Consider the following 12700-nt stretch of genomic DNA (forward strand, 5'->3'; position numbering starts at 1 on the left):
TCTATTATGTTGGTGCGGCTTCGGAACTTTTAAATATCTTGATATATCTCGAGAACTACGCATCTGATCAAAAAATATCATAGAACATAAAAAGTAGCAAACTTAATTCTCTACAAAAAAGGTCTCTTAACATTTTGCCATAGCTCGCTTCGTTTCCGAGATATTTGCAGATTTATCTCAAGGGATGGGGCCTGACGGACATATTTCGAGATATTTCTTCTTCTTGTTGTTCTTCTTCTGCACAGCTAAGCTGGAAGTGGCATTTGCAGCTCGCAATAGTGCAGAATTATCTCAAAGAAAGGGGCCACGGTGTTTCTGTATCTCTATTATGTTGGTGCGGCTTCGGAACTTTTAAATATCTTGATATATCTCGAGAACTACGCATCTGATCAAAAAATATCATACAACATAAAAAGTAGGAAACTTAATTCTCTACAAAAAAGGTCTCTTAACATTTTGCCATAGCTCGCTTCGTTTCCGAGATATTTGCAGATTTATCTCAAGGGAAGGGGCCTGACGGACATATTTCGAGATATTTCCTCTTATTGTTGTTCTTCTTCTGCACAGCTAAGCTGGAAGTGGCACTTGCAGCTCGCAATAGTGCAGAGTTATCTCAAAGAAAGGGGCCACGGTGTTTCTGTATCTCTATTATGTTGGTGCGGCTTCGGAACTTTTAAATATCTTGATATATCTCGAGAACTACGCATCTGATCAAAAAATATTATGGAACATAAAAAGTAGAAAACTTAAATCTCTACAAAAAAGGTCTCTTAACATTTTGCCATAGCTCGCTTCGTTTCCGAGATATTTGCAGATTTATCTCAAGGGAAGGGGCCTGACGGACATATTTCGAGATATTTCTTCTTCTTGTTGTTCTTCTTCTGCACAGCTAAGCTGGAAGTGGCATTTGCGGCTCGCACTAGTGCAGCGTTATCTCAAAGAAAGGGGCCACGGTGTTTCTGTATCTCTATTATGTTGGTGCGGCTTCGGAACTTTTAAATATCTTGATATATCTCGAGATCTACGCAACTGATCAAAAAATATCATACTACATAAAAAGTAGGAAACTTAATTCTCTACAAGAAAGGTCTCTAAACATTTTGCCATAGCTCGCTTCGTTTCCGAGATATTTGCAGATTTATCTCAAGGGAAGGGGCCTGACGGACATATTTCTAGATATTTCTTCTTCTTGTTGTTCTTCTTCTGCACAGCTAAGCTGGAAGTGACATTTGCAGCTCGCAATAGTGCAGAGTTATCTCAAAGAGAGGGGCCACGGTGTTTCTGTATCTCTATTATGTTGGTGCGGCTTCGGAACTTTTAAATATCTTGATATATCTCGAGAACTACGCATCTGATCAAAAAATACCATACAACATAAAAAGTAGGAAACTTAATTCTCTACAAAAAAGGTCTCTTAACATTTTGCCATAGCTCTCTTCGTTTCCGAGATATTTGCAGATTTATCTCAAGGGAAGGGGCCTGACGGACATATTTCGAGATATTTCTCCTTCTTGTTGTTCTTCTTCTGCACAGCTAAGCTGGAAGTGGCATTTGCAGCTCGCAATAGTGCAGAGTTATCTCAAAGAAAGGGGCCACGGTGTTTCTGTATCTCTATTATGTTGGTGCGGCTTCGGAACTTTTAAATATCTTGATATATCTCGAGAACTACGCATCTGATCAAAAAATATCATAGAACATAAAAAGTAGGAAACTTAATTCTCTACAAAAAAGGTCTCTTAACATTTTGCCATAGCTCGCTTCGTTTCCGAGATATTTGCAGATTTATCTCAAGGGAAGGGGCCTAACGGACATATTTCGAGATATTTCTTCTTCTTGTTGTTCTTCTTCTGCACAGCTAAACTGGAAGTGGCATTTCCAGCTCGCAATAGTGCAGAGTTATCTCAAAGAAAGGGGCCACGGTGTTTCTGTATCTCTATTATGTTGGTGCGGCTTCGGAACTTTTAAATATCTCGATATATCTCGAGAACTACACATCTGAGCAAAAAATATCATAGAACATAAAAAGTAGGAAACTTAATTCTCTACAAATAAGGTCTCTTAACATTTTGCCATAGCTCGCTTCGTTTCCGAGATATTTGCAGATTTATCTCAAGGGAAGGGGCCTGACGGACATATTTCGAGATATTTCTTCTTCTTGTTGTTCTTCTTCTGCACAGCGAAGCGGGAAGTGGCATTTGCAGCTCGCAATAGTGCAGAATTATCTCAAAGAAAGGGGCCACGGTGTTTCGGTATCTCTATTATGTTGGTGCGGCTTCGGAACTTTTAAATATCTTGATATATCTGGAGAACTACGCATCTGATCAAAAAATATCATAGAACATAAAAAGTAGGAAACTTAATTCTCTACAAATAAGGTCTCTTAACATTTTGCCATAGCTCGGTTCGTTTCCGAGATATTTGCAGATTTATCTCAAGGGAAGGGGCCTGACGGACATATTTCGAGCTATTTCTTCTTCTTGTTGTACTTCTTCTGCACAGCTAAGCTGGAAGTGGCATTTGCAGCGCGCTATAGTGCAGAGTTATCTCAAAGAAAGGGGCCACGGTGTTTCTGTATCTCTATTATGTTGGTGCGGCTTCGGAACTTTTAAATATCTTGATATATCTCGAGAACTACGCATCTGATCAAAAAATATCATAGAACGTAAAAAGTAGGAAACTTAATTCTCTACAAAAAAGGTCTCTTAACATTTTGCCATAGCTCGCTTGGTTTCCGAGATATTTGCAGATTTATCTCAAGGGATGGGGCCTGACGGACATATTTCGAGATATTTCTTCTTCTTGTTGTTCTTCTTCTGCACAGCTAAACTGGAAGTGGCATTTCCAGCTCGCAATAGTGCAGAGTTATCTCAAAGAAAGGGGCCACGATGTTTCTGTATCTCTATTATGTTGGTGCGGCTTCGGAACTTTTAAATATCTCGATATATCTCGAAAACTACGCTTCTGATCAAAAAATATCATAGAACATAAATTGTAGGAAACATAATTCTCTACAAATAAAGTCTCTTAACATTTTGCCATAGCTCGCTTCGTTTCCGAGATATTTGCAGATTTATCTCAAGGGAAGGGGCCTGACGGACATGTTTCGAGATATTTCTTCTTCTTGTTGTTCTTCTTCTGCACAGCTAAACTGGAAGTGGCATTTCCAGCTCGCAATAGTGCAGAGTTATCTCAAAGAAAGGGGCCACGGTGTTTCTGTATCTCTATTATGTTGGTGCGGCTTCGGAACTTTTAAATATCTTGATATATCTCGAGAACTACGCATCTGATCAAAAAATATCATAGAACGTAAAAAGTAGGAAACTTAATTCTCTACAAAAAAGGTCTCTCAACATTTTGCCATAGCTCGCTTGGTTTCCGAGATATTTGCAGATTTATCTCAAGGGAAGGGGGCTGACGGACATATTTCGAGATATTTCTTCTTCTTGTTGTTCTTCTTCTGCACAGCTAAGCTCGAAGTGGCATTTGCAGCTCGCAATAGTGCAGAGTTATCTCAAAGAAAGGGGCCACGGTGTTTCTGTATCTCTATTATGTTGGTGCGGCTTCGGAACTTTTAAATATCTTGATATATCTCGAGAACTACGCATCTGATCAAAAAATATCATAGAACATAAAAAGTAGGAAACTTAATTCTCTACAAATAAGGTCTCTGAACATTTTGCCATAGCTCGGTTCGTTTCCGAGATATTTGCAGATTTATCTCAAGGGAAGGGGCCTGACGGACATATTTCGAGATATTTCTTCTTCTTGTTGTTCTTCTTCTGCACAGCTAAGCTGGAAGTGGCATTTGCAGCGCGCAATAGTGCAGAGTTATCTCAAAGAAAGGGGCCACGGTGTTTCTGTATCCCTATTATGTTGGTGCGGCTTCGGAACTTTTGAATACCTTAATATATCTCGAGAACTACGCATCTGATCAGAAAATATCATAGAACATAAATAGTAGGAAACTTAATTCTCTACAAAAAAGGTGTCTTAACGTTTTGCCATAGCTCGCATCGTATGCGAGATATTTGCAGATTTAGCTCAAGGGGAGGGGCCTGACGGACATATTCCGAGATATTTCTTGTTCTTGTTGTGCTTCTTCTGCACAGCTAAGCTGGAACTGGCATTTGCTGCTCGCAATAGTGCAGAGTTATCTCACAGAAAGGGGGCACGGTGTTTCTGTATCTCTATTATGTTGGTGCGGCTTCGGAACTTTTACATATCTTGATATATCTCGAGAACTACGCATCTGATCAAAAAATATCATAGAACATAAAAAGTAGGAAACTTAATTCTCTACAAAAAAGGTCTCTTAACATTTTCCCATAGCTGGCATCGTTTCCGAGATATTTGCAGATTTAGCTCAAGGGAAGGGGCCTGACGAACATATTCCGAGATATTTCTTCTTCTTGTTGTTCCTCTTCTGCACAGCTAAGCTGGAAGTGGCATTTGCAGCTCGCAAAAGTGCAGAGTTATCTCAAAGAAAGAGGCCACGGTGTTTCTGTACCTCTATTATGTTGGTGCAGCTTCGGAACTTTTAAATATCTTGATATATCTCGAGAACTACGCATCTGATCAAAAAATATCATAGAACATAAAAAGTAGGAAACCTAATTTTCTACAAAAGAGGTCTCTTAACATTTTGCCGTAGCTCGCTTCGTTTCCGCGATATTTGCACATTTATCTCAAGGGAAGGGGCCTGACGGACATATTTCGAAATATTTCTTCTTCTTGTTGTTCTTCTTCTGCACAGCTAAGCTGGAAGTGGCATTTGCAGCTCGCAATAGTGCAGAGTTATCTCAGAGAAAGAGGCCACGGTGTTTCTGTATCTCTATTATGTTGGTGCGGCTTCGGAACTTTTAAATATCTCGATATATCTCGAAAACTACGCTTCTGATCAAAAAATATCATAGAACATAAAGTGTAGGAAACATAATTCTCTACAAAAAAGGTCTCTTAACATTTTGCCATAGCTCGTTTCGTTTCCGAGATATTTGCAGATATATCTCAAGGGAAGGGGCCTGACGGACATATTTCGAGATATTTCTCCTTCTTCTTGTTCTTCTTCCGCACAGCTAAGCTGGAAGTGGCATTTACAGCTCGCAATAGTGCAGAGTTATCTCAAAGAAAGGGGCCACGGTGTTTCTGTATCTCTATTATGTTGGTGCGGCTTCGGAACTTTTAAATATCTTGATATATCTCGAGAACTACGCATCTGATCAATAAATATCATACAACATAAAAAGTAGGAAACTTAATTCTCTACAAAAAAGGTCTCTTAACATTTTGCCATAGCTCGCTTGGTTTCCGAGATATTTGCAGATTTATCTCAAGGGAACGGGGCTGACGGACATATTTTGAGATATTTCTTCTTCTAGTTGTTCTTCTTCTGCACAGCTAAGCTGGAAGTGGCATTTGCAGCTCGCAATAGTGCAGAGTTATCTCAAAGAAAGGGGCCACGGTGTCTCTGTACCTCTATTATGTTCGTGCGGCTTCGGAACTTTTAAATATCTTGATATATCTCGAGAACTACGCATCTGATCAAAAAATATCATAGAACATAAATACTAGGAAACTTAATTTCCTACAAAAATGGTCTCTCAACATCTTCCCATAGCTCGCATCGTTTGCGAGATATTTGCAGATTTAGCTCAAGGGAAGGGGCCTGACGGACATATTCCGAGATATTTCTTGTTCTTGTTGTGCTTCTTCTGCACAGCTAAGCTGGAAGTGGCATTTGCAGCTCGCAATAGTGCAGAGTTATCTCAAAGAAAGGGGCCACGGTGTTTCTGTATCCCTATTATGTTGGTGCGGCTTCGGAACTTTTGAATACCTTAATATATCTCGAGAACTACGCATCTGATCAGAAAATATCATAGAACATAAATAGTAGGAAACTTAATTCTCTACAAAAAAGGTGTCTTAACGTTTTGCCATAGCTCGCATCGTATGCGAGATATTTGCAGATTTAGCTCAAGGGGAGGGGCCTGACGGACATATTCCGAGATATTTCTTGTTCTTGGTGTGCTTCTTCTGCACAGCTAAGCTGGAACTGGCATTTGCTGCTCGCAATAGTGCAGAGCTATCTCACAGAAAGGGGCCACGGTGTTTCTGTATCTCTATTATGTTGGTGCGGCTTCGGAACTTTTACATATCTTGATATATCTCGAGAACTACGCATCTGATCAAAAAATATCATAGAACATAAAAAGTAGGAAACTTAATTCTCTACAAAAAAGGTCTCTTAACATTTTCCCATAGCTGGCATCGTTTCCGAGATATTTGCAGATTTAGCTCAAGGGAAGGGGCCTGACGAACATATTCCGAGATATTTCTTCTTCTTGTTGTTCCACTTCTGCACAGCTAAGCTGGAAGTGGCATTTGCAGCTCGCAAAAGTGCAGAGTTATCTCAAAGAAAGAGGCCACGGAGTTTCGGTACCTCTATTATGTTGGTGCAGCTTCGGAACTTTTAAATATCTTGATATATCTCGAGAACTACGCATCTGATCAAAAAATATCATAGAACATAAAAAGTAGGAAACCTAATTTTCTACAAAAGAGGTCTCTTAACATTTTGCCGTAGCTCGCTTCGTTTCCGAGATATTTGCAGATATATCTCAAGGGAAGGGGCCTGACGGACATATTTCGAGATATTTCTTCTTCTTGTTGTTCTTCTTCTGCACAGCTAAACTGGAAGTGGCATTTCCAGCTCGCAATAGTGCAGAGTTATCTCAAAGAAAGGGGCCACGGTGTTTCTGTATCTCTATTATGTTGGTGCGGCTTCGGAACTTTTAAATATCTTGATATATCTCGAGAACTGCGCATCTGATCAAAAAATATCATAGAACATAAAAAGTAGGAAACTTAATTCTCTACAAAAAAGGTCTCTTAACATTTTGCCATAGCTCGCTTCGTTTCCGAGATATTTGCAGATTTATCTCAAGGGAAGGGGCCTAACGGACATATTTCGAGATATTTCTTCTTCTTGTTGTTCTTCTTCTGCACAGCTAAGCTGGAAGTGGCATTTACAGCTCGCAATAGTGCAGAGTTATCTCAAAGAATGGGGCCACGGTGTTTCTGTATCTCTATTATGTTGGTGCGGCTTCGGAACTTTTAAATATCTTGATATATCTCGAGAACTACGCATCTGATCAAAAAATATCATAGAACATAAAAAGTAGGAAACTTAATTCTCTACAAAAAAGGTCTCTTAACATTTTGCCATAGCTCGCTTCGTTTCCGAGATATTTGCAGATTTATCTCAAGGGAAGGGGCCTGACGGACATATTTCGAGATATTTCTTCTTCTTGTTGTTCTTCTTCTGCACAGCTAAGCTGGAAGTGGCATTTGCGGCTCGCACTAGTGCAGAGTTATCTCAAAGAAAGGGGCCACGGTGTTTCTGTATCTCTATTATGTTGGTGCGGCTTCGGAACTTTTAAATATCTCGATATATCTCGAAAACTATGCTTCTGATCAAAAAATATCATAGAACATAAATTGTAGGAAACATAATTCTCTACAAAAAACGTCTCTTAACATTTTGCAATAGCTCGCTTCGTTTCCGAGATATTTGCAGATATATCTCAAGGGAAGGGGCCTGACGGACATATTTCGAGATATATCTTCTTCTTGTTGTTCTTCTTCTGCACAGCTAAGCTGGAAGTGGCATTTCCAGCTCGCAATACTGCAGAGTTATCTCAAAGAAAGGTGCCACGGTGTTTCTGTATCTGTATTATGTTGGTGCGGCTTCGGAACTTTTAAATATCTTGATATATCTCGAGAACTACGCATCTGATCAAAAAATATCATAGAACATGAAAAGTAGGAAACTTAATTCTCTACAAAAAAGGTCTCTTAACATTTTGCCATAGCTCTCTTCGTTTCCGAGATATTTGCAGATTTATCTCAAGGGAAGGGGCCTGACGGACATATTTCGAGATATTTCTTCTTCTTGTTGTTCTTCTTCTGCACAGCTAAGCTGGAAGTGGCATTTGCAGCTCGCAATAGAGCAGAGTTATCTCAAAGAAAGGGGCCACGGTGTTTCTGTATCTCTATTATGTTGGTGCGGCTTCGGAACTTTTAAATATCTTGATATATCTCGAGAACTACTCGTCTGATCAAAAAATATCATAGAACACAAAAAGTAGGAAACTTAATTCTCTACAAAAACTGTCTCTTAACATTTTGCCATAGCTCGCTTCGTTTCCGAGATATTTGCAGATATATCTCAAGGGAAGGGGCCTGACGGACATATTTCGAGATATTTCTTCTTCTTGTTGTTCTTCCTCTGCACAGCTAAGCTGGAAGTGGCATTTGCAGCTCGCAATAGTGCAGAGTTATCTCAAAGAAAGGGGCCACGGTGTTTCTGTATCTCTATTATTTTGGTGCGGCTTCGGAACTTTTAAATATCTTGATATATCTCGAGAACTACGCGTCTGATCAAAAAATATCATAGAACATAAAAAGTAGGAAACTTAATTCTCTACAAAAAAGGTCTCTTAACATTTTGCCATAGCTCGCTTCGTTTCCGAGATATTTGCATATTTATCTCAAGGGAAGGGGCCTGACGGACATATTTCGAGATATTTCTTCTTCTTGTTGTTCTTCTTCTGCACAGCTAAGCTGGAAGTGGCATTTGCGGCTCGCACTAGTGCAGAGTTATCTCAAAGAAAGGGGCCACGGTGTTTCTGTATCTCTATTATGTTGGTGCGGCTTCGGAACTTTTAAATATCTCGATATATCTCGAAAACTACGCTTCTGATCAAAAAATATCATAGAACATAAAAAGTAGGAAACTTAATTCTCTACAAAAAAGGTCTCTTAACATTTTGCCATAGCTCGCTTCGTTTCCGAGATATTTGCAGATTTATCTCAAGGGAAGGGGCCTAACGGACATATTTCGAGATATTTCTTCTTCTTGTTGTTCTTCTTCTGCACAGCTAAACTGGAAGTGGCATTTCCAGCTCGCAATAGTGCAGAGTTATCTCAAAGAAAGGGGCCACGGTGTTTCTGTATCTCTATTATGTTGGTGCGGCTTCGGAACTTTTAAATATCTTGATATATCTCGAGAACTGCGCATCTGATCAAAAAATATCATAGAACATAAAAAGTAGGAAACCTAATTCTCTACAAAAAAGGTCTCTTAATATTTTGCCATAGCTCGCTTCGTTTCCGAGATATTTGCAGATTTATCTCAAGGGAAGGGGCCTGACGGACATATTTCGAGATATTTCTTCTTCTTGTTGTTCTTCTTCTGCACAGCTAAGCTGGAAGTGGCATTTGCGGCTCGCACTAGTGCAGAGTTATCTCAAAGAAAGGGGCCACGGTGTTTCTGTATCTCTATTATGTAGGTGCGGTTTCGGAACTTTTAAATATCTTGATATATCTCGAGAACTACGCATCTGATCAAAAAATATCATAGAACATAAAAAGTAGGAAACTTAATTCTCTACAAATAAGGTCTCTTAACATTTTGCCATAGCTCGCTTCGTTTCCGAGATATTTGCAGATATATCTCAAGGGAAGGGGCCTCACGGACATATTTCGAGATATTTCTTCTTCTTGTTGTTCTTCTTCTGCACAGCTAAGCTGGAAGTGGCATTTGCAGCTCGCAATAGTGCAGAGATATCTCAAAGAAAGGGGCCACGGTGTTTCTGTATCTCTATTATGTTGGTGCGTCTTCGGAACTTTTAAATATCTCGATATATCTCGAAAACTACGCTTCTGATCAAAAAATATCATAGAACATAAATTGTAGGAAACATAATTCTCTACAAAAAACGTCTCTTAACATTTTGCCATAGCTCGCTTCGTTTCCGAGATATTTGCAGATTCAGCTCAAAGGAACTGGCCTGACGGACATATTTCGAGATACTTCTTCTTCTTGTTGTTCTTCCTCTGCACAGCTAAGCTGGAAGTGGCATTTGCAGCTCGCAATAGTGCAGAGTTATCTCAAAGAAAGGGGCCACGGTGTTTCTGTATCTCTATTATGTTGATGCGGCTTCGGAACTTTTAAATATCTCGATATATCTCGAAAACTACGCTTCCGATCAAAAAATATCATAGAACATAAATTGTAGGAAAGATAATTCTCTACAAAAAAGGTCTCTTAACATTTTGCCATAGCTCGCTTCGTTTCCGAGATATTTGCAGATTTATCTCAAGGGAAGGGGCCTAACGGACATATTTCGAGATATTTCTTCTTCTTGTTCTTCTTCTTCTGCACAGCTAAACTGGAAGTGGCATTTCCAGCTCGCAATAGTGCAGAGTTATCTCAAAGAAAGGGGCCACGGTGTTTCTGTATCTCTATTATGTTGGTGCGGCTTCGGAACTTTTAAATATCTTGATATATCTCGAGAACTACGCATCTGATCAAAAAATATCATACACCATAAAAAGTAGGAAACTTAATTCTCTACAAAAAAGGTCTCTTATCATTTTGCCATAGCTCGCTTCGTTTCCGAGATATTTGCAGATATATCTCAAGGGAAGGGGCCTGACGGACATATTTCGAGATATTTCTTCTTCTTGTTGTTCTTCTTCTGCACAGCTAAGCTGGAAGTGGCATTTGCGGCTCGCACTAGTGCACAGTTATCTCAAAGAAAGGGGCCACGGTGTTTCTGTATCTCTATTATGTTGGTGCGGCTTCGGAACTTTTAAATATCTCGATATATCTCGAAAACTACGCTTCTGATCAAAAAATATCATAGAACATAAATTGTAGGAAACATAATTCTCTACAAAAAACGTCTCTTAACATTTCGCCATAGCTCGCTTCGTTTCCGAGATATTTGCAGATTCAACTCATAGGAACTGGCCTGACGGACATATTTCGAGATATTTCTTCTTCTTGTTGTTCTTCCTCTGCACAGCTAAGCTGGAAGTGGCATTTGCAGCTCGCAATAGTGCAGAGTTATCTCAAAGAAAGGGGCCACGGTGTTTCTGTATCTCTATTATGTTGGTGCGGCCTCGGAACTTTTAAATATCTTGATATATCTCGAGAACTACGCTTCTGATCAAAAAATATCATAGAACGTAAATTGTAGGAAACATTATTCTCTACAAAAAAGGTCTCTTAACATTTTGCCATAGCTCGCTTCGTTTCCGAGATATTTGCAGATTCATCTCAAGGGAAGAGGTCTGACGGACATATTTCGAGATATTTCTTCTTCTTGTTGTTCTTCTTCTGCACAGCTAAGCTGGAAGTGGCATTTGCAGCTCGCAATAGTGCAGAGTTATCTCAAAGAAAGGGGCCACGGTGTTTCTGTATCTCTATTATGTTGGTGCGGCCTCGGAACTTTTAAATATCTTGATATATCTCGAGAACTACGCATCTGATCAAAAAATATCATAGAACATAAAAAGTAGGAAACTTAATTCTCTACAAAAAAGGTCTCTTAACATTTTGCCATAGCTCGCTTGGTTTCCGAGATATTTGCATATTTATCTCAAGGGAAGGGGCCTGACGGACATGTTTCGAGATATTTCTTCTTCTTGTTGTTCTTCTTCTGCACAGCTAAGCTGGAAGTGGCATTTGCGGCTCGCACTAGTGCAGAGTTATCTCAAAGAAAGGGGCCACGGTGTTTCTGTATCTCTAATATGTTGGTGCGGCTTCGGAACTTTTAAATATCTTGATATATCTCGAGAACTACGCTTCTGATCAAAAAATATCATAGAACGTAAATTGTAGGAAACATTATTCTCTACAAAAAAGGTCTCTTAACATTTTGCCATAGCTCGCTTCGTTTCCGAGATATTTGCAGATTCATCTCAAGGGAAGAGGTCTGACGGACATATTTCGAGATATTTCTTCTTCTTGTTGTTCTTCTTCTGCACAGCTAAGCTCGAAGTGGCATTTGCAGCTCGCAATAGTGCAGAGTTATCTCAAAGAAAGAGGCCACGGTGTTTCTGTACCTCTATTATGTTGGTGCAGCTTCGGAACTTTTAAATATCTTGATATATCTCGAGAACTACGCATCTGATCAAAAAATATCATAGAACGTAAATTGTAGGAAACATTATTCTCTACAAAAAAGGTCTCTTAACATTTTGCCATAGCTCGCTTCGTTTCCGAGATATTTGCAGATTCATCTCAAGGGAAGAGGTCTGACGTACATATTTCGAGATATTTCTTCTTCTTGTTGTTCTTCTTCTGCACAGCTAAGCTCGAAGTGGCATTTGCAGCTCGCAATAGTGCAGAGTTATCTCAAAGAAAGAGGCCACGGTGTTTCTGTACCTCTATTATGTTGGTGCAGCTTCGGAACTTTTAAATATCTTGATATATCTCGAGAACTACGCATCTGATCAAAAAATATCATCGAACATAAAAAGTAGGAAACTTAATTCTCTACAAAAAAGGTCTCTTAATATTTTGCCATAGCTCGCTTCGTTTCCGAGATATTTGCAGATTTATCTCAAGGGAAGTGGCCTGACGGACATATTTCGAGATATTTCTTCTTCTTGTTGTTCTTCTTCTGCACAGCTAAGCTGGAAGTGGCATTTGCAGCTCGCAATAGTGCAGAGTTATCCCAAAGAAAGGGGCCACGGTGTGTCTGTATCTCTATTATGTTGGTGCGGCTTCGGAACTTTTAAATATCTCAATATATCTCGAAAACTACGCTTCTGATCAAAAAATATCATAGAACATAAATTGTAGAAAACATAATTCTCTACAAAAAAGGTCTCTTAACATTTTGCCATA

This window comes from Osmia lignaria, unplaced genomic scaffold, assembly GCF_051020975.1.
Source record: "Osmia lignaria lignaria isolate PbOS001 unplaced genomic scaffold, iyOsmLign1 scaffold0005, whole genome shotgun sequence".
Taxonomy (NCBI): domain Eukaryota; kingdom Metazoa; phylum Arthropoda; class Insecta; order Hymenoptera; family Megachilidae; genus Osmia; species Osmia lignaria.